Source organism: Megascapheus bottae, chromosome 1, assembly GCF_031878675.1.
Source record: "Megascapheus bottae isolate mThoBot1 chromosome 1, mThoBot2.hap1, whole genome shotgun sequence".
Classification (NCBI taxonomy): Eukaryota; Metazoa; Chordata; class Mammalia; order Rodentia; family Geomyidae; genus Megascapheus; species Megascapheus bottae.
The window spans coordinates 51,625,097-51,645,985 of NC_143509.1; the positions used below are offsets into that span (position 1 = coordinate 51,625,097).

Below are 20,889 nucleotides of genomic sequence, written 5' to 3' on the forward strand. Positions count from 1 at the left end.
CCTGCTCTACAATGTAATTCCACTTACTGGCTCATGACCCATGACGCATTGCCAAATTTTCTGTACAAAGGATGGGGGGGAAATGTGCACAAGGAGAGTTCAATTATTGCTTATTGAGCTGAGTGAAATTGTACTGAGTTGAAGAGAGTTGCATTGCAGGAACTATTAACAGATATTGGATTTAAATTGTAAAAATTAGCGTGGGGCCATTATTATCATCGGGTAGCAATTACTTTCTACATTTACAGAGCGCATTGCATCTCTCTGAGTATGCTGCTGAAAACTCTCCTGTTACTGGCACTAGACCCACTCTCCCCTCCTAGTGGGGAGAGGGAGCAGGAGGGAGGATCAATAGAACATTAGAAAAATGTCAAAGGAATACTACACAAATAATAACATTTCTGGCAGACCATGTACACTCCTGAACAGCAGAGTATCCCTTTCTCTATCCTCCCTACCCACACATTCATCCCCTTCCTCTGTCCCTGACTATGTAAGTCCTATGATTCCCTAACAGCTTCACTCTGGCTTCCAGCTACATAGGCATCTGTCTTATAGGGCCCCCTATACTCCAGAAACCAAATTGTGTTCTTCCCAAAGCTAACACTGAAACTTCTCCCATCAATAAGGTCAAAAGAGGGCCATAACTGGCAGGCCTTCTTGGAGGAATGCACCCAGAACACGTATGCACTAACTGCTTCACAGATTCAGGAGAGGTTCTGGACCCACAAGGAGGCACTGCTCTACAGGGTTCCATCTAACGGGCCAGTCAAACTGATTGCACGGATGAGCAACCCTCAGATCTCAGCCTCCTGAGTAGCTGGGATTACAGGCAGAAGCCATCAGTGCCCAGCTAGTAATACCAAATTCTGTGAATCACAGTCTAACCAGCATCCAGCTGGCTGATATTTTAATAAACATTTGCTAAATGAATATGAAATTAAAGGTAAAATAAGGAGAAGACTAAGAGTAGGTAAGGCCAGGGCACGTGATCTTCCATATGCTAGAAATGTCTAGACTAGAGCCTCCATTTTGAGTTACTTCTGAGCTATGTGGAAAACTTATTTAATCTTCTTAACCCAAAGGAGTAAAATCCTACCTCAAAGATAACCCGTGTAGGATTTTACTTCATCTTTCACTCTGATACTCCTATTGTGCCTCTCTGTGTGGCTGTGGACACAGGCTTTGCTACTACACAGAGCCATTGGTTAGATGGAGTATCTCAAACTTTTATGCCCAAGCTGATCTCAAAACCCAAACGCTCTTCTCTGTCTCCCAATTAGCTAGGATGACAGGCTTGAGACAGTGTGCTCCAGGAAAGATTCCATTTTAAAAGTTTATTTCCTTAAAGATAATCTCTATCCCCTTATTTATTTCTATGCCTGATAGCCAATGGTGTTAAATAAAGTTTCCCTCACTGCTCGTCTCTTTGTAATACTTAATAAAAATTGCTGCTTTTTGTAGTTCATTAGTCACTCTTTATTAAAAGGATAGTTTCCTATACTCTTAAGTTAATTTGAAATTAAGGAAATAAATCCTGAATGACTGAATTTAGAAATGGAGTGTTTCAAAAGGGATAGGTTTGGGTTGCAAGGAGTTTCCCTGTTGGCCTCGTATGTACGTCTTCACATTTTATTCTAGTTACTTTTGCATTAAAAATGTTTTCTATTTTTCCCCTTAAAATAAAAATCAAGAATTATGAAAATATTGTCCCTTCCTCTGATAAGATGAAGAGAAGGAATGAAGTTAAAATGTAGTTGGTTGTGGTGGACAATGCCTCCCAACAGTTAGAAGGCTAAATCAGGAAAATTGAATGTAAGTCCAGAGGGAGCTACATAAAAAGACATTTCACAAAAGGAGAAAGAGAGAGAGAGAGAGAGAGAGAGAGAGAGAGAGAGAGAGAGAGAGAGAGAGAGAGAGAGAGAACAAAAAGAGGAAGAGAGAAAGAAAGAAAGAAAGAAAGAAAGAAAGAAAGAAAGAAAGAAAGAAAGAAAGAAAGAAAGGAAGGAAGGAAGGAAGGAAGGAAGGAAGGAAGGAAGGAAGGAAGGAAGAAAGGAAGAGAAGAAAGAAAGAGAAGAGAAGCGAAGAGAAGAGAAGAGCAAGCTTCTGTTCTGGCTATATTGATAAGTTCACAATTACAGTGCAAACTGTGGCACTTTCCATGTCTTATATGTTATTTTATAGAAAAAAAAAAGCACCCTACTCTCTAACAGTGACTCCCTTGCAGCTTTCCACATGAGTTCTATTTTCCATGATCAGCGGTGATGGGATGACCCAAGGAGGCCTCGATCCTCAGGAGCCACATGCCTGGATGTCACTCTCCCTCAGGGCAATGTCCCTTAACCCAAGTCCATTTCCCAATCTGGAATGTCACTTCACTCCTCTCTCATTCCCAGTGTTGGAATATCACTTCTCTAGTCACTGACTCTCTCTCTTTTTTTTCTCTTGCCACAATTCCACCACTGTGATTTCTGTGAGAGAAAGTAAGCCAACACCTGTACCAGGAGTGAGGCTTTTGAAAGGAGGGAATGATCATAAAAATTGTTTCAGGGCTGGGAGTTTGGCCTAGTGGTAGAGTGCTTGCCTAGCAGGCACGAAGACCCAGGTTCAATTCCTCAGTACCACATACATAGAAAAAGCCAGAAGTGGTGCTATGGCTCAAGTGGCAAACCACTAGTCTTGAGAAAGCCCAAGGACAGTGCTAAGGCCCTGAGTTCAAGCCCCAGGACAGGGAAAAAAATGTACCATGGAATACTACTTTGCCAAAAAGAAAAATAAAATCATTGAAGAAAAAAAATTGTTTCAGTGCTGTAATTCCCGGCATAAAGTCTTCACAATGCCTTTGTTTTCATTCAGTTAGCAATGGTGTGACTCCTTCAAGCAACAAAATGAATACCAAGTAGAGAACTGAGAGAGAAAGGATGGATGAATGTAGTCATAATATTCAATGTTTGTGAAAATGGAACTAGGTAAAGTTAGAGGTTGGGGGGATAGAGGAGAACAATGGAAGGGGTGCCATTGATTAAGATGCATTGTGCTACGTAAAGACAATTTTTTAAAGGACGAGAAAAAAATCATCTATGTCTAAGGCTACCAGTAAGGTAGGATGAATTTATCATTTTTAAAGGACTAACAGGAGAGGTGATGAAGTTAAAAATAACTATAATTTGGGACAGAAAATATTAATTGACATATAAAAAAGCACAAAAGAAAAAATCTGCTTCAAATGATGAAGAGACCCTACTGAGATGATAATTAGCAAAAGCCTTCCAGGAAGATGGCTATTTAAAGTTGACATGGGAAGAAATGGTAGACATTTCAATAACTGGACAGAGTAGGAAAAAGTTGACCTCAAGTGAAGGGCAGGGCTTCAACAAGAGTGCTGAGTCTGGAACCAGGAAGAATGGCAAAGGCCAAGGCGTCCCTGTCACAAGAGGCCCAAGCATTACAGTGTGCCAATTATACAAGTCATACAAGTTTAGAAGATGCAACTTTAGATGGGACGTTGGAGTCCCAGTATATGTATACGACTCCAGATAATGGTTAGTCAAAAGAAGACTGGCTGAACTACAACATCTGCTCCTTTGTCTTTCCTCATCCTCATCCATGAAGGTGGGCCCTTTATGGTTGCCCTGAAATTAACATGTCCAGAGATAATAGGGGCAGAAGTTACAGCCCATGCTCACTGGAGCAGGGCAGACATCTGATGATGGAGATTGACAAGACAGTTGTTCTTGGGGCTTTGGCATCTTTTGATTAATCAACACTTCCTTTCCTTAGCCCAGCATGTTGTCAGCCTGAGCTATAGAAATCCTGGTTACACCAGTAGGCTGGTGAAAAGCTCCCCATTCCACCCTTTGGCAAAAGACAAAGTGGTAACACCTACTCTGTGAATAATTGTCCACCCAAACTTGGACTGAAGGCCAAGAAATCACTCAGCTCCTGTGTGCAATAACTTCCTCCTTTGTTCCCGTAGCTCTAACCACATATTTTCTTATGTATGGCTTTAATACTTATAACCCTGTAGAGAAGATAATCTCAGCCATGGGACAGAACAAGGAAGATAAGATTTGAGGAGGTCAAAGAAGTACCAAGAGCCACCCAACTGGCATATGTCAGAGCCAAGGCCTTCCTAATGAAAACTTTCCACTCAACAAGCCTGCCCCTCAAAAAGGTCCTTCCTCTTCCTCATTTCTCTGATATTATTCTCATCTGCAGTGTCCCAGAGTACAGCACTTGAACACCTGCTAATTGTTTCTATTTGCTAATGGATATGCTGCCCAGACAAGTTCTTAGGGTTCCTTAAACAGGTTTTCCCAAGCTTCAAACTGCAGAGTGACAAGAATTGGACCCAAAGAACTCCACCCAGCTACACAGTGATTTCTGTAGAGAGCATGCTAATCTCTGAGTCTAGTAAACTTGGGCAAGAGGCATTTCTAGGCTCTCCTGTGAAACTTCTTTTGGTGGAGATGTGTTCGGGTTAGCATTCCTTATACAAGAAAAGCTCTTAAAATTGGCTCAAGAATTTGAAGATGTTTTCTTAATTGTACTGAGACCTTTAAACCAAACCTGGGTTTATGTTAAAATGTGAACATAGATTTCATGAAACGATAAGATTTTTCTGGAACTCCTGTAGCTTCAGGATGGCTGGCTACTGCCCTGCCCTTCAGTGAGGGGAGAGAAGCTAGATTGCATTCAAAATTAGTCTTGGCTGTATGATAGAGCATCCGTAAGAACTCCTTACTAATAGGATCAGAGAGCTTCAGCATTGACCTCATGCCCAGAAGCCAGGAGAGTATCACATCCCTGCTTCACGGGACAGAACCTCCTGACCTGGTGGTATTTCTCTGCCTCACCCATGGACTCATCATCTGGCCTCCCATTAGATAGTAAGTTGAATGTCTTCCATAATTTTGTGAGCCATTCTAACATTGAACTTGAAAGAGTTTGGAAACCACTCAACAGTGTCAAATCAGACAAAGATGTGTGTAACCTGGAGCTCTAATGTGTCAGACCAGCCTCTGATCACATAGAGCCTGTGGATCTGACATTAACTTTGGGTAATTGCAGAATTTTTAACTGAATTATAGAGCATCCATTTGAGACCTAGAGAATTAATTGATGTGAGAAGAGGAAACAAAACCACACATTTTGTCCCAGAAGTATTGGGGGGAAAACAGACCAATATTTGAAAGACTGGCACATGTGTATCTCAAACTGCCACCTCATCCAAACAGCCCACTCACTGGGCAATAGACAGACCCACTGTTGACCAGGTAAAGTAGTTTTGCCTTTTTTCTGAGTTGGAGAGGAAAGATCACTTGAATCTAGAACTTTGAAACCATCCTAGATCCATCTCAAAACAATCCATGTTTGAAACTAGTCTGATATTATATGCTAAGTTGAAGAGTTGCTTTAGATAATTATTTTACTCCAGGTCTTTTCTCTACAGAGACATTTTACACGTGTACCAGAATGTGCAAATGAGAAAAGTTCAAAGATGGATACAACCCCTAAATCCATCAACAACAAAACTGACAGTCACAGTCAAGTCTTTCAGTACCATTTTCTGCCATAATAAAGTTCAGTTTTATGCAATAATATATGATTTTTATAAGCAAACTAAGAAAAATATAATATGATTTTAATTATATAAATTTCAAAAATATTGTTTTGGGGTACACACCTAGTTAGAAACTCATTTCTCAAAAGGCAAGGAAACAATAGTAACAGAAGTCATGTAAGAAGTTTATCTCAAAATTGGGAGAGAGTCACAGGGATGGATAATAGATAAGGAGAGCCTAGGGGAGCTTGTGAACTGCTAGAGCTACTCTGTTTTCTGTTTTAGTCAATGACCATATGGGTTCTGACTTATTATTGAATTGGTTGCCTGTATTTTTACACATTGCAAAAGAAATGGCAAGTCACAGAAAAGGTGAAAGGGAAAACAAATGATTGATAACAATGGGACATTATTTAGGAAAATACCATACCATAAGGAAGAATTTCTACTTTTTCTTGAAAGATCATACTCACCTGACACAGAATAATTTAAAACATTAGATGCTGGGCCAGATAATTATAAGAATATCTCAGGGGTGTTCTGTGCTTTTGTTATTAAAGAAGAGATGCATGGACATCTAATGGATCAGAAAAAAAGAATTCAATACACATCTTCTACTCTCAAAACCAGATATATCATAATTAATAACTTTTGTGTGTTATGCTTTGTTTTATCAAAATAAAACTATACTATAATATATTTTACCATCTTCTTTTCTGTTCAAGGATGCATGATTCAATGATGCATGAATATTTACCTCATTGAATAAAGAAAACATATTCTAATGCCACTAATAGACCCACTAATATCCACAAGTGCTTTTGTACAAACTGGCTTGGCAATAATGAGTACTCACTTTATAATTACTATTAAGCTGTACAATTTTTGTAGACATTGTAAGTGGGTGATACATTAGTATATGCACAGTATATAATGATGATATATTTCACAACAAGAGAAAAGGAGAAAGGAACAGTCACTCCCAATATGATTATGATATGTGGTATCAATATGCAATGTCTCCTGTCTCAGTATTTATGCATATACATACATACAAGGTGACTAAAGAATGATATACTTAGGGGAAGAGTCCAAAGATATAATTCCTCCAAATAACTACTAGTGAACTGCTTTAAAAAAATGAATACCAGGAAGTGGAAACGTGTTTGGGGGAGAGGGGAAAGGGGGCAGGGACCAGGAATGGAGGGAGGAAGGGTGAGCACATGTAGTCATTATATTCAATGTACATTGTGTTAAAAAATAAACAAATAAACTGGTGCCTGTAGTTTTGCCTAGTGGGTAGAGTGCTTGCCTAGCATGCACCAAGACCCAGGTTCAATTCCTGGGTTCGATTCCTTGGTACCAGATACATAGAAACAGCTGGAAGTGGTGCTGTGGCTCAAGTGGTAGAGCACTAGCCTTGAGAAAGTACAAGGACATTGCTCAGGTCCTGAGTTCAAGCCCCAGGACTGGCAAAAAAAATAAATAAATAAAACACATGACTTGAGAGTGGAGTTAGAAGCAGGAAAATGGGGGAGGATGATGGAAGGGGCGGCACTGAACAAGATGCATTATACTCATAACCTGGCTTCTGGACTTGTAACCTCTTCGTATAACCCCTAAACTCTTTTTTAAAAATCCTGAATTCTTTTTTAAAAATTCCAATGATTTCCTTAATTTGTAATACTGACTCACTGAAAGACCAGTTTTCTACAAAAGTGTGTATACTAAATAACTACTCTCCCACAGATTCCAGATGTTACACAAAGGCAACATAAGAGTGACCCCATTTCCAGTTGCTTTCATGTTCATGTTTTTGTGTATTTATTCATTCTGAAATACTTTTATTTTATCCCATGGGAAAATAGTAAACAAAATTTTTGGCTCTTCTTTGTTTTGTCACTTTATTTTCTGATTGTTTAAAGTAGGTGTCATGTTTATTTTCTTTAAATAGTTTATTATCTTTAGTTGTACAAAGGACTTCAGCTCATTGTACTCACAGTGCAGCTTAATGTTGCCTATTTTAGTACTTTTATGTTGACTTAAGTTTGACTCTGAAGCAAGGAAAGAAATTTACTTAGCTCAATTCTTTCAAACATTTCTATATAGTAACACTATCGAAAATGGTAATATTTGCAAATATCAGGTAAGTGGAGAAGCCTGATAGAGGATGGAGCGATGAATTTTTCAATATTCTTATGAGTCTCAGTACCACCCCTGGCACAGCACTGGCCACCCTTGCCTTTTCCTGCATTCACAACACAACATCCTCCCCTTCTCTGATCTACCCAGAGTCCTTTTGGACAAAGTTACTTCTAATATTTGTTCCTATAATTACTCAGTATTTCTACCTCTAACTCTAGATTTTCTCACCTCTATGATTTTATACTATCGTGTTTCTTTGTTTTTATTTTACCAACCCCTGTACCAATTTAAGCGCTCTTATGGAATAAAAGCAAACAAACATGAATAGCTTAGCCAATTTTTAAAGTACTATTCACAGCAGGCTGTGGTGGTACATTCTTATAGTCACAGTACTTGAGAGGCTGGAGCAAGAAGAATGTGAATTTGAGGCCAGTCCAAGTTACATAGCAGAACTATGTCTCAAAAATAAAAATGAATGAATGAATACATGACTGGATGCATAGTAAAATAGTGCACTATTCAAATGAAATTTCTTGATGACGTCTCAATCAGAATGACTCTGTTACCTCTGTTTGTCTATCTGTCTGTCTGTCTCTCCTGTCTGTCTGTCTCTCTCTATCTCATTCTTTCTGTCCCTCTTTCTTTCAGTCTCCAGTTGTATGACCCAGAAATCTGGAAACTTCTTTTAGGATTCCGTTCCTCATTCCCCAAGCATCTAATTAGCAAAAAGTCTACTAATTGTCTACGAGACAATTCTCAAATTGGCTTCCTTTCTGCCATTTTTATACCAATGCTTTATTACTTCCATCTGTGTTCTCTCCAGATTCCCCTCACTGCGCCTGGCTGCATCTCTGTGTGGAGTTATCCAGGTGGCTACAAAGAAATCTTCTCCTTTTATTTCCCTACTACCCAGAGGCCCAACTTGTGAGAATGTGAGACTTTCAGTGGCAGTGTCCAAAAAACGGAGCAAACAGCAGTCACATCCTGGAAGAAGCACAAAGTTCCTTCTAATCTCCCTCACATTATCTTTACAGCCTCGTCTCTCTGTCCTCCTCTCCCCACATGTACCCTGCACATCAACTTCACCAAGTGGCGTTTAGCTCTCCTAATGGAATGTGCTTTGTTCTTCACATCTCAGTACCTTGACACTTTGTGTCTCCTTAACAGAATTATTATCTGGGCCTTCTAGTGAACGCCTCCTATTCTTCTACCAAGATTCTTTGTAAATGACATTTTTCACTCAAATGGTTGGCTGTAGATTTATTGGTGTTCTCTCAGCAACTATATACACTGCTATCAACATGAACCCCCCCAAGCCCATCCCCCACTATGTAAGGAAACGTAGGACTCTTTGTGTATCTCATTCCTAGTAAGCAAGGAATGAAGGGAGAAAGGAAAGAGGGGAGGGAAGGAGGGAAGGAGGAGGGAAGGAGGAAGGAAGAAAGGAAGGAGGGAAGGAAGGAAGGAAGGAAGGAAGGAAGGAAGGAAGGAAGGAAGGAAGGAAGGAAGGAAGGAAGGAAGGAAGGAAAGAAGAAAGGGAGGGAATCATGTTGGCAGGATTTATCTAGATCACTAACAGTTATACATATTAGTGGGGTACAATGTGATAAGTTGACATGTGTTTAATACACAAGGATCAAATCAGAGGAATTAGCATATCCATTGCCTCAGATATTTAACAATTCTTTGCATTGGACATTCTTGAAAGTCTTTCATCTATTTTAAAATATACAATTCTTGTTGATTAGTCAGTCTACTTTCTTATGTACCAGTAGAACTGAATCCTCGCAGTTTTCTATTTACTTACTAACCCTTTTCTAGCTCTCTCATTCATACTTTTCATAGCCTCTAGCAACCTCTACTCTATCCTCTATTAAACTTTCATATGTAAGTAAGAATGTGTGGTATTTATCTGTGCCTTGCTTACTTCACTTAACATAATTATTTTCAGTTTCATCTATATCATCAAAAATGATTACATGCCATTCTTTTTCTGATTAAATAGTATCCCAGTGTCTGTATACCACATTTTCTTTATCTACTGACCAGTTGATAGACAGTTAGGTTGTTCGCATTTATTGGTTATTATGGACAGTGATTCAATGAACACAGGAGTGCAGAAGTCCCTTTGTCAGACTGATTGCATTTCTTTTGGATACAAGCCCAGGAGTGTATTTGAATTATACAATAGTTTGAATAGTTTAAGGAATACCTGTACTGTTTTCCATAATGGCTTTATCAAGTTACCACAAAACATACAAGATTTGATTCAGTTGAATAAAAGACATGCTTTTCTAATTGCTCTTGGAGGAGAAATAAAGAATTACATATTTTGTATCCCCACAGCGTACATGCCACAGAAACGCATTACATGTCATTCTACGGTTTGGCTATCACATAAAGCCGACAAAAATAGATAGCATAAGGCCTTTGCTGAAGGATATATCAAGAAGAATTAGAAGCTTATCTAAATATAGTCCAAATACGCTGAGTGATATACAATGTGATTGCTATGTGTTTACCTGTACTTTAAAAATTAAAGAATGGGGCTGGGAGTTTGGCCTTGCTTAGCATGCACAAATACCTGGGTTCGACTTTTTGGTACCACATACATAGAAAAAAAAGCTAGAAGTGGTTCTGTGGCTCAAGTGGCAGCGCTCTAACCTTAAGAAAGCCCAAGGACAGTGCTCAGGCTCTGAGTTCAAGTCAGGACTGGCAAAAATAAAAATAAATTAAAGAATGAAAACTATTGCTAGTCAATAAAAAGAATGAAACCCTTCCACCCCAAATAATCACTGGAATGGCTTATAATAGCTTTATTTATAGTTACATGATAAGTTTTCTGCCCCATGAGGAAGTCATTCTTTCTACAATGATCATACGGCTTCCATTTCTAAGTTTTGCCAGTTGTATTATGGGCCTTAAGATGTGACAGTCACAGACACCAAAAGCACATAGTACTATTAAAATGAAGATTCTTGGACCACCACCCTAATATCCCAAATACAGGGCCAGCAGACTAAGGTGTCTCCACCTCAGTATTTCAACTACTTCCTATCACCATATCATTTAGAACTTGCCAGTTGATTCAGCAAAGGATATGCTATTATTTGGACAGGTGAAAGTTGCTGTGAGAACTAAATCATGTTTTCTGTAAAATGTTACTGTGGTATTTGGCATGGCAAATATTACATATTTATTAACTAATTATGCTTCTATACTTTACTTCCTTGATGAGAATGTATGTCTGTCAACTTTGATTTGCTGTAAGCATCTGCTGTAGGAACTTAGAGGTATCAGGGCCTTTGATGAATTACACCAGAATTTGAATGATTCTGAATAAGTCGGGAGGAGAAAATTTTTGAAAACAAGATGTCATTTTTACCTGCTAAATTGATCATGAACTTTGGCAAGTGTTGAAATCTGGCCAAAGGAGAGTTTCAAGAACATTGTTGTACAAAAGTGGTTATATTCGTCATAAAGTGGTACATACTTCAGGAAAGCAGCCACAAAATTTATGAAGGTCTTAGGAGTATCCATAAGTCTCTTTATAGATAATGCCAGTAAACTGTAATGCAGGTGTATATAATGTAATATTTAGAGCAACCACTAAAATAGCAAGAAAGATATACCCCAAAACACTATACATAAATCAAAACTAAATCCCAAAAGTTTTTAAGGAAACTTGCAAAAATATAAGAACAAGAAAATAGAACGAACAGAAGGCAAAAAGGCAGACATGAATTCTAACAGATTAATAATTATAATAAACATAAATAAGCTAGATATATCAATTAAGTTATAGCATTCTTCAGTGTGCATAAAAATATGTAACCCAACTATGTGAGGACTACAGCAAACTTAAAACATGATAGCATAGGAAGGTTGAAATTAATAGATGTAAAAAGATGGAACAGTTAAACCTAAACAAAAATAAGAAGATGAGCAGCTATAGTCAGATATTACATTTCAAAGCAAATTACTTGAAACAAAGAGAGACATTATAGGCCAAGTGGTAGAGTGCTTGCCTAGCATGCATGAAGCTCTGGGTTCGATTTTTTGGTACCACATACATAGAAAAAGCTGGAAGTGGTTCTGTGGTTCAAGTGGTAGAGCTCCAGCCTTGAGAAAGCCAAAAGACCGTGCTCAGGCCCTGAGTTCAAGCCAGGACAGATAAAATGAGAGAGAGAGAAAGAGAGAGAGGGGGGGGAGAGGGAGATTATATTATTGTAAACAATTAAATTTAGGCCAGATGGCTAGTGGTAGAGTGCTTGCCTACCATGACAGAAGCTCTGGGTTCAACTCCTTGGTACCACATACAATAGCCTTGAGCAACAACAAATGCTTTAAGAATTAATTGGCCATAAGTACTGATTTATATTAGAGGATGAACTCCACTGTAATTAATTGTTGTGCGTGCGTGTGTGTGTGTGTGTGTGTGTGTGTGTGTGTGTGTGTGTGTGTGTGTGTGTTGCCAGCTTGTGTGCACAGAACCTATGGCCAATTATTATTTTTTTTGTCAATCGTGGGCTTGAACTCAGGGCCTGGGCACTGTCCTTGAGCACTTCTGCTTAAGGCTAGTGCTCTGCCACTTGAGCCATAGCACCACTTGCAGCTTTTTCTGTGTATGTGGTACCAAGGAATCAAACCCAGGTTTCCATGCATGCTAGGCAAGCACTCTATCACTGGGCCAAACTCATGGCCCCCCAATTATTTTTTTCCAATTAATTTTTAAAATATATTTTTGCAAGTCCTGGGTCTTGAACTCAGGGCCTGAGCACTGAGAAGGCTCAAGCTTTCTTAAGGTTAGTATTCTACCACTTGAGACACAGCACCATTAGGCAAGGACTCTACCACCAGGCCATACTCCCAGCCACCTTAATAACAACAGATGCTGCAGGGGATGTGGCCAAGAGGGATCACTACTACACTGTTGGTGGGAGTGCAAACTCCTTCAACCACTACGGAAAGCAGTATGGCAGTTCCTCAAAAGACTAAACATAGAGTACCAAGACATGTGAAAGGGTATCAATGTATGTGAATTAATGCACCTTCTATCTGGCAAGTATCATGTAACCCTTTTACTAATTACAATAAAAAAAATTAAAAAAAAAGACTAAACATAGAGCTCCCCTATGACCCAGCAATTCCACTACTTGGCATTTACCCAACCATCCAGAAACAAAGACATACTAAATCCACTAGCACAACAATGTTCATTGCAGCACTCTTCACCATAGCAAAGATATGGAACCAACCTAGATGTCCGTCAGTTGATGAGTGGATCAACAAGATGTGGTATTTGTACACAATGGAATTCTATGCTGCTGTCAGAAAGAATGACATTGCCCCATTTGTTAGGAAATGGAAAGACTTAGAAAAGATCATATTAAATGAAGTAAGCCAGACTCAAAGGAACTTAGGCTCAATGGTTTCCCTCATTTGTCATAATCAGTAGAAACCTTGGGCTCTACTAGCAGAGATCTGCAACAGAGCAAAACCTGATACAAAAGGCCATATAGTATGACGCTAAATGAAAGGATCTCTAGGATATAGAAACATAAGCCATATAATGAATGATTGTTGTCCTTAATATACTATGTTATCTCTCATCTCTTTTGCTGTCCCTTGGTTATCCCATATTGTTACAGTATCTCACTTCGTTACCTGATATATTGGATATATTTGTATTTGGTTATTTGAAATTGGATAGGGAACAGGGGAAAACAAGATGAAGGGTGGGGGTGGGGGGAGGGAAATGGGGACCAAGACATGTGAAAGGGTATCAATGTATGGGAATTAATGCACCATCTATCTGGCAAATATCATGTAACCCTTCTATTAATTACAATAAAAATATATGAAAAAAAATATTTTTAATTTAAAAGGTACCAAAAACACTACCCATAAAAGAAAATATTGACAAACTAAACTTCATCATGAAAAAGTCTATAAAGAAGAAGCAAACTGGGCACAGTGGATCATACCTGTAAGCATAGCTACTCAGGAGATTGAGATCTGAGGATCACGGTTCAAAGCCAGATCGGGCACTAAAAGACCATGCCATTCCATTTGTAAGGAAATGGAAAAACTTAGAAAAAATCATATTAAGTGAAGTAAGCCAGACTCAAAGGAGCATAGGCTCAATGGTTTCCCTCATTTGTCATAATCAGTAGAAACCTTGGGCTCTACTAGCAGAGATTTACAATAGAACAAAACCTAGATGCATAAGGCCATACAGTATGACACTAAATGAAAGGACCTCCAGGATATAGAAACAAAAGCCATATAAGGAGTGATTGTTGTCCTTAATGTATTATGTTACCTCTCATCTCTTTTGCTGTCCCTTGGTTATCTCATATTGTTACAGTATTTCACCTTGTTATCTGATATATTGGATACATGTGTATTTGGTTATTCGAAATCGGATAGGAAAGGGGGGAAAACAAGATGAGGGGTGGGGATGGGAGGAGGTAAATGGGAACCAAGACATGAGAAAGGGTATCAATGTATGTGAAGTAATGCACCTTATATCTGGATAATATAATGTAACCCTTCTAATAATTACAATAAACAATATACGGGAAAAAAAACCATGAGATTCTTATCTCCAATTAACCACTAGTAAACCGAAAGTGGCGCTGTGGCTCAGAGGTAGGACGGCAGCCTTGAGCTGAGGAGCTCAAGGACAGTGCCCAGGCCCAGAGATTAAAGCCCATGACCAACGACAAGAAAAAGAGGAAGGACAAAAAATCTAATGATAAGGAGATAAAATTTCTGCAAGTTTCACCAGTAATAAATGCATATCCTTCAATGAGTAAGTGGCTCTGGAACTACTATTCTTACAGCTGCATGTGAATATCTAAGTACCTTTCTAGCGAAGAAAGCAAAAAGAAAAAATAACAAAGTGGACTATGTTACTACTAAGTCATTTCTATATCTGAAACTCCTTGCTTTGGGAGAATTGAGATTCTATTGGCTCTTAGTTACAAATGGTAGCACTATTTTCAGTACATAAACCTTCCAGCAACTTGCAAAAAGAAGGAAAATAACAAAAGAAAGTAGATCTTACATATTTACATCTACTTAGAGACAGGAAAAATAGGACAGACAAGGACAAGTTCCTCAAACAAAATGAGTGGTTAATGGAGAATCCCTATTTAAAAGAAACATGCTGGTCGGGTGGTACAGGCTGATGCCTATGTATCATGCATAGTGGTTTCAAGCCAGCTGGGCAGGAAAGTCACTTAGACTCTTATCTCAAACTAACCACCAAAAAGTAAGCAGGGAGTGGAATTGTAGTTCAAGTGGTAGAGTCCTATCTTTGAGACAAACGCTCAGGGAACAGTACCCAGGACCCGAGTTGAAGCTCAAGGACTGGCACCAAAAGAGAAAGAAAGAAACTGGCTTCAAGGCAGGGCCATCACCACTCATCCGTGTCTACTTACCTCTCCATCATCTATGCAAATCCTTCCACATCAGGGCAGGTACTTTGAGTGCTCAGCTAAGCCAGCACTGGAAGATGAAACACTTGGATAATCCTAACCAGTACTTTTACTATGGAAATGATGAAAAGATTTTTTTAAATAATAAGAATAAAAATATTTAAAAATAATAACAAGGGGGCTGGGAATAAGGCTTAATGATAGAGTGCTTGCCTAGTATGTATGAAGCCCTGGGTTCGATTCCTCGGTACCACATAAACAGAAAAAGCTGAAAGTGGCACTGGTGCTCAAGTGGTGGAGTGAGTACCCATGCCTTGAGTTCAAGCCCCAGGACTGGCAAAAATAATAATAAATAATGTAAGCAGAAAAGATCAAGATCAACAAAAATTTGTCTTAAGTACCTGATAGAAAATATTTACAGCATCGTAGGCCATATGGTCTTTTTTCACACCTACTTAGCTTTGCAACACAAAAACATTATTATTTACAAAAACAGCTTAGAATTTGCAAACACGAGACAAAAAAATGAGAACATTGATTTTTTTCCCATGTGTAGTGTTGGTACCTACCTAACAGAATTGGTGAAAATTTAAGATGTAAATGCTTAGCAATGGGAATAGAACCTAGTAAGTTGTCATCACCATTATTATACGAATCACCATCATTGTCATCATCAGGATTGTTATTATCTGTCTTATCTAACATCTGGATGGCATCACTGGTCTGGATGTCGGTGACAGTAAGTGGCAAGTTGTTTCTATTTTATCCTTCCTGGCTGATACCCATTTTGTCCTGAATCTCTGTGGAGTTTAGAGGGTCAACTGCACCAAATGAGGCTGGCATCTGTGTTTTTTAATATTGTTTTTATGGTTATCTTTAAATACTTATATAAGGGAGTTTCGATTCAACAGGTCCGTTTTTGAGTATGAACTGCATCTTGGTTAGGGTCATCCCTTTCATCATTTTCCCCCATCTCTCCCAACCCCACTCACATTCTCAAATTATCTGATTCCATTTTCTCATACTTACATGGAATATTATACCTACATTTGCGCAGTCTTCCTCTTTCCATGTGTCTGTCCTCTTCCCATTGCCCCATCACCACCACAGTCAGAATATGTTCCAACTTCCTGGTCTTCATTTTGTTCAACTATATGTTAGTTGTTCTAAGGAGTTGCATCACTGAAAGCTTTCCATGCATGTGTCATGCTTTAGTTAATCATTTGTGAACATATGCATATGGTCCTAGATACATTTATTTATATACATACAATACATATATATATAATTTAGATCTAACCTCCGCAAAGGAGAGAAAACACAACCTTTGTCTCTCTGAAGCTGGCTTACTTCACTTAACATAAATCTTTCCAAGTCTAGGATGTCTTCTTTAAACCCTCATAGTGAGCATCTTTCTAAATGCTTTTGAAGCCGATGTGAAAGAACCATGCCACATGAAGGGTAGTTAAAGAAACTGAGTACGTTTAAACTGAAGAAGGGATACTTGGGGGCATAGAGATAAGGAATGTTTGAGAACACTTTTTAAATACCGGTGTAGAAATGGGAAAGATAGAAGCTGATTTCTGACAGGTTGCCCCAGAAGGCAAAAGAAGTTGAATTAATGAATTGAAATTAATGGAACACTCTTTCAATTCAGCATTAGGAAGAGTTTTGTAAGTCAGCGCTATGTCTTAGAAGCATATGGCTTGTCTTACGGCAAAAGGCCTTCTCTGAGGGTATTTAAGCCAAGGTTGAATGGGGGAAGCAAGGAGCAGAAGAAGGTCATACAAACTCTTAAGAGTCTTCACGTCCGAAATCTATGATCTTTGAAACAGGTGAAGTAAAATGATGCAATCATTTATTTCCCTAGATCCCTAGATTCTAAAGCTCTCTTGTTACTTTGCACTTACTCTTTTGCATTTGCAAGCTATTTCATATGATTTTGTAATAGAGCTCTAGAGAGTTGTGTTCATACAGTGTTTATCATTTATTCCAGAAATATATTTTTTACTTACTATGATCAGACAAAATTTTAAGGACTGGTGAGTAAAAAGTAAAATCGAACAATGTTACTAAAAATCAGTTATAAAAGTATGTCATTTTTAGCCCAATGTGGTAGCTCATGCCTATGATCCTAGTACTCAGGAGGCTGAGATCTGAGGATCTCAGTTCAAAGCCAGCCAGGACACTAAAGACTGTGAGACTCTTATCTACAATTAATCACTAGAAAATGAGAAGTGAAGCTGTGGCTTCATGGGTAAGGTGGTAGCCTTGAGCTGAAGAGCTCTGGGACAGCGCCCAGGTCTAGAGTCCAAGCCCCATGATCCACAAAAAAGAAAATATGCCATTTTTGAACTGGATGCTGTTTTGAGCTCACTCCACCTAGCTATTCCAAAGGCAGAAATCTGAGGATTTGGAGTTTAAAACTAGATAAGGCAGAAAAAAATCTCCAAGTCTCTTATCTTCAATTAACCAGGAAAAAGGGGTGAAGTGGGAGTGTGGTTAAGGTATAGCGTGTCAGACTTGAGTATAAAAGGCCAAATGGACTTGAGAGGTCCTTAGTGCAAGCCTCATTACGGGCACACACACACACACACACACACACACACACACACACACACACAGTCTGTTTTGTGCATATTCCTTTTACATTTTTCAATTAGCCAATTCATTTTTTTTGCCAGTCTAGGGGTTTGAATACAGTGCCTCTACCACTTGAGCCACAGCACCACTTCTGGCTTTTTTCTATGTTTTGTTTCTGTGTTATGTTTGAACCCCTGTCCTCCCCACCCCCATCCCCCCCACACACACACTAACTCAAGGCTTCTATAAAGGACAAACCCTGAAGCTACAACCACAAGGGACCAAATTTGATGTCAAGATAATGGAAGCTGTAACTTTTAATCTTCCTGGGGTATGAACAGCAGAGGAAAGCTACCCAGGAAACTTCTGGAATGAAATCGAAAGGACTGCACTGGTTTCTAGAGTCCCATTCACCCCTGCAACATGCTCTGCACATATCAAAACAAAACTTTTATATGAACAGGATGCCTTTTGCTTAAGGAAAAAAAATCTCTAAAAAGAAATTTAACAACTTTTCTATCACGATTCCTTCTGGAGTGATAAATAGAAATATGGCTTCTAGCAATCAATTCTCATGGCAATTGAGCCACTAATGAGAATATGAACCCACCCTCAGTCTCCACTGTTTGGAGGGGAATGAAAAGCTTACACAGCCCTTCAAATGTGGAGACCCTTAGGAGGCTGGGCAAGTTGCTCAAGTGATAGCATACTAGCCTGGGAAGGGTTAGAGTTCAAGCCTTAGGACTACCAAAGGGAAAGGTTATGATACTAAGCAAAAAGGACAACTGTTTGATAGCCAAATACATCTCTCCAGCTTATGCAGAACAAAGACAAGATTTATATCCAAAAATATTTTTTGCAATATTAACCACAGGGTCATAAACAGAAAGATGTCTACTATTATAACAAAGGGCAATTATTAAGTATTGTTATACATCCACTAAAAGAATTCAAAGTATTTTTATAACCGAGAAAGTGCAGATATGTAATGCTAGCAGGTGAAAACAAATATCGTGGAATTATATGCTGTATGAGTTAAATTTAATAGAAAAAAAATTGTGGCACAGAAGGATACATACCACAAGCCAAATACTAATGGTATTGGCCTTGAATGGTGAATATCTTTGGACTCCATTTAAGTTATGGTTTTCCATGATGTACATATTTCTATCACTGAATATGTTTCACTTTTAAAATCAGAAAGTTTTTAATTTTTATGCCAGTTCTAGGTCTTGAAATCAGGGCCTGGGCATTTGTCCCTGAGCTTGCTTGCTTCCTTGCTTGCTTGCTTGCTGTTTTGTTTGTTTGCTCAGGGCTTGTTCTCTACCACTTCTGGCTTTTTTTTATGACAATTCACTAAAGATGAGTTTCATGGGCTTTCCTGCCGGAAGGTGGCTTTAAACTGAGATCTTCCTATCTCAGCTTCTTGAGTGACTAAGATCAGTCATGAGCTACAGTCCCCTAGCAAACATTGGGAAAGTATTTCTTTGTTTGTTGGGGTTATGTATAGAGGGGTTCAGAAAAATATTTCTTAAAATGCTCTTTTCTAAAACACCAAATGAAGGCTTTAGATTTTTCTGAGGAAAAGAAGCTCACTTCAAGGAGATTTAACCATCTTAAGCAGTTCAGACTAGTATACCTTTTTATAGACTAATAGAATTGGAAATTCTGTTTCCATACTTGTCGATTCATTTGTCAATTTGTTTGTTTTGCTTTGTTTTGTTTTTCAAATTAACTACTCAACCCTATTTTTCTCACTCTGTGTGAAAAAATCTAATACCTCCTATCTTCTCCTGGCAAAAAGCATCCTTTTAGGGGCTGGGAGCTTGTCCTATTGGTAGAGTGCTAGCCTAGCATGCACAAAGACCCAGATTTGATTCCTTGGTACCACATACATAGAAAAAGCCAGAAGTGGTGCGTGGCTCAAGTAATAGGGCTCTAGCCTTGAGAAAACCCAAGGACAGAGCTTAGGACCTGAGTTCAAGCCCCAGGACTTGCCAAAAAAAAAAAAGCATCCTTTAGTCTTCTGACCTGACTCTTGACTAACCCTAAGAGTGGACATGGGACCATAAGCTAGATTCTCCAGGGCACACCAATGAGTGCAAAGAGCATAGCTCTTCCAGTCAGTTTTCAAGAGACTGAATAAGCATTTGGATAAAACTACAGAAAGAGGCCGGGAGTTTGGCCTAGTGGTAGAATGCTTGCCTAGCATGCACGAAGACCCGGGTTCGATTCCTTGGTACCACATGCATAGAAAAAAGCTGGAAGTGGTGCTAAGGCTCAAGTGGTAGAGCTCTAACCTTGACAAAGTCCAAGGATAGTGCTCAGGCCCTGAGCTCAAGCCCAGGTCTGACAAAAAAAAAAAAAAAAACTACAGAAAGACAGACAAGAATGACATCAGAGAATATATACCTTAGATTTATCAGAGGATGTATGTGGAATTTGAGAATAAAAAATAAAGCCTGGACTAATGAACTTTTTATTGTCTTCTGAGACAATCTGTACCTGAAGATGGTACTGTTCTGGATTTTTCAATTGACTTAGCCATTATCTTTGATATGAATCAGATAATTACATGGTAATTATGAATGTGTGTAGCCATCAAATACAAGTGAAATATGGGGGCAAAAGTCACACCCTGAATCAAAAAATACTTTTAAAAAGACCTAAAATATGAGGAAAGGAGTGACATTGTCTAAAAAGATATGTATTCATTTACTGACTTATAAAAGAGTAACCCCTAGGTATATCACTTTTATAATAACTATTTGAAAATTTAATAAAGAAAAAATAATTCCCTCACAGCAGAAATGACTTCCTTTTAAGCAAAAAAGTGAAATATGGCCTCATGCAATTTAGACAAATTTTTTTAACTTAGTGTACAAGACAAGGAGACTCGTAGAAGAAAACAAAAAAAAAAACATAGAAACTGCTAATCTAATCTTGAATATTCTTTTAATTACCTGGGCTAACTAAATGGTAGAGATAATGATTAACATATGTATTACTTGATTTTCAAACATTTTGAAAGGACTTTTGCCTTTAAAATGTCAAATGTCACAAAGAACATCACATTCACTCTACCAAGACGAAGCAGAAAAAAGATAATCCACATAGTCATAACTTTTTTTAGCCCATCAGATAGGTAAAGTT

General features: G+C 38.5%; 1 protein-coding gene across 3 annotated transcripts in view; it reads right to left on the reverse strand.

The window, feature by feature from the left end:
• Positions 1-20,889, reverse strand: part of Atp13a4 (ATPase 13A4) — a 119,789-nt gene that overhangs the window by 86,959 nt on the left and 11,941 nt on the right. The window lies entirely within an intron of this gene.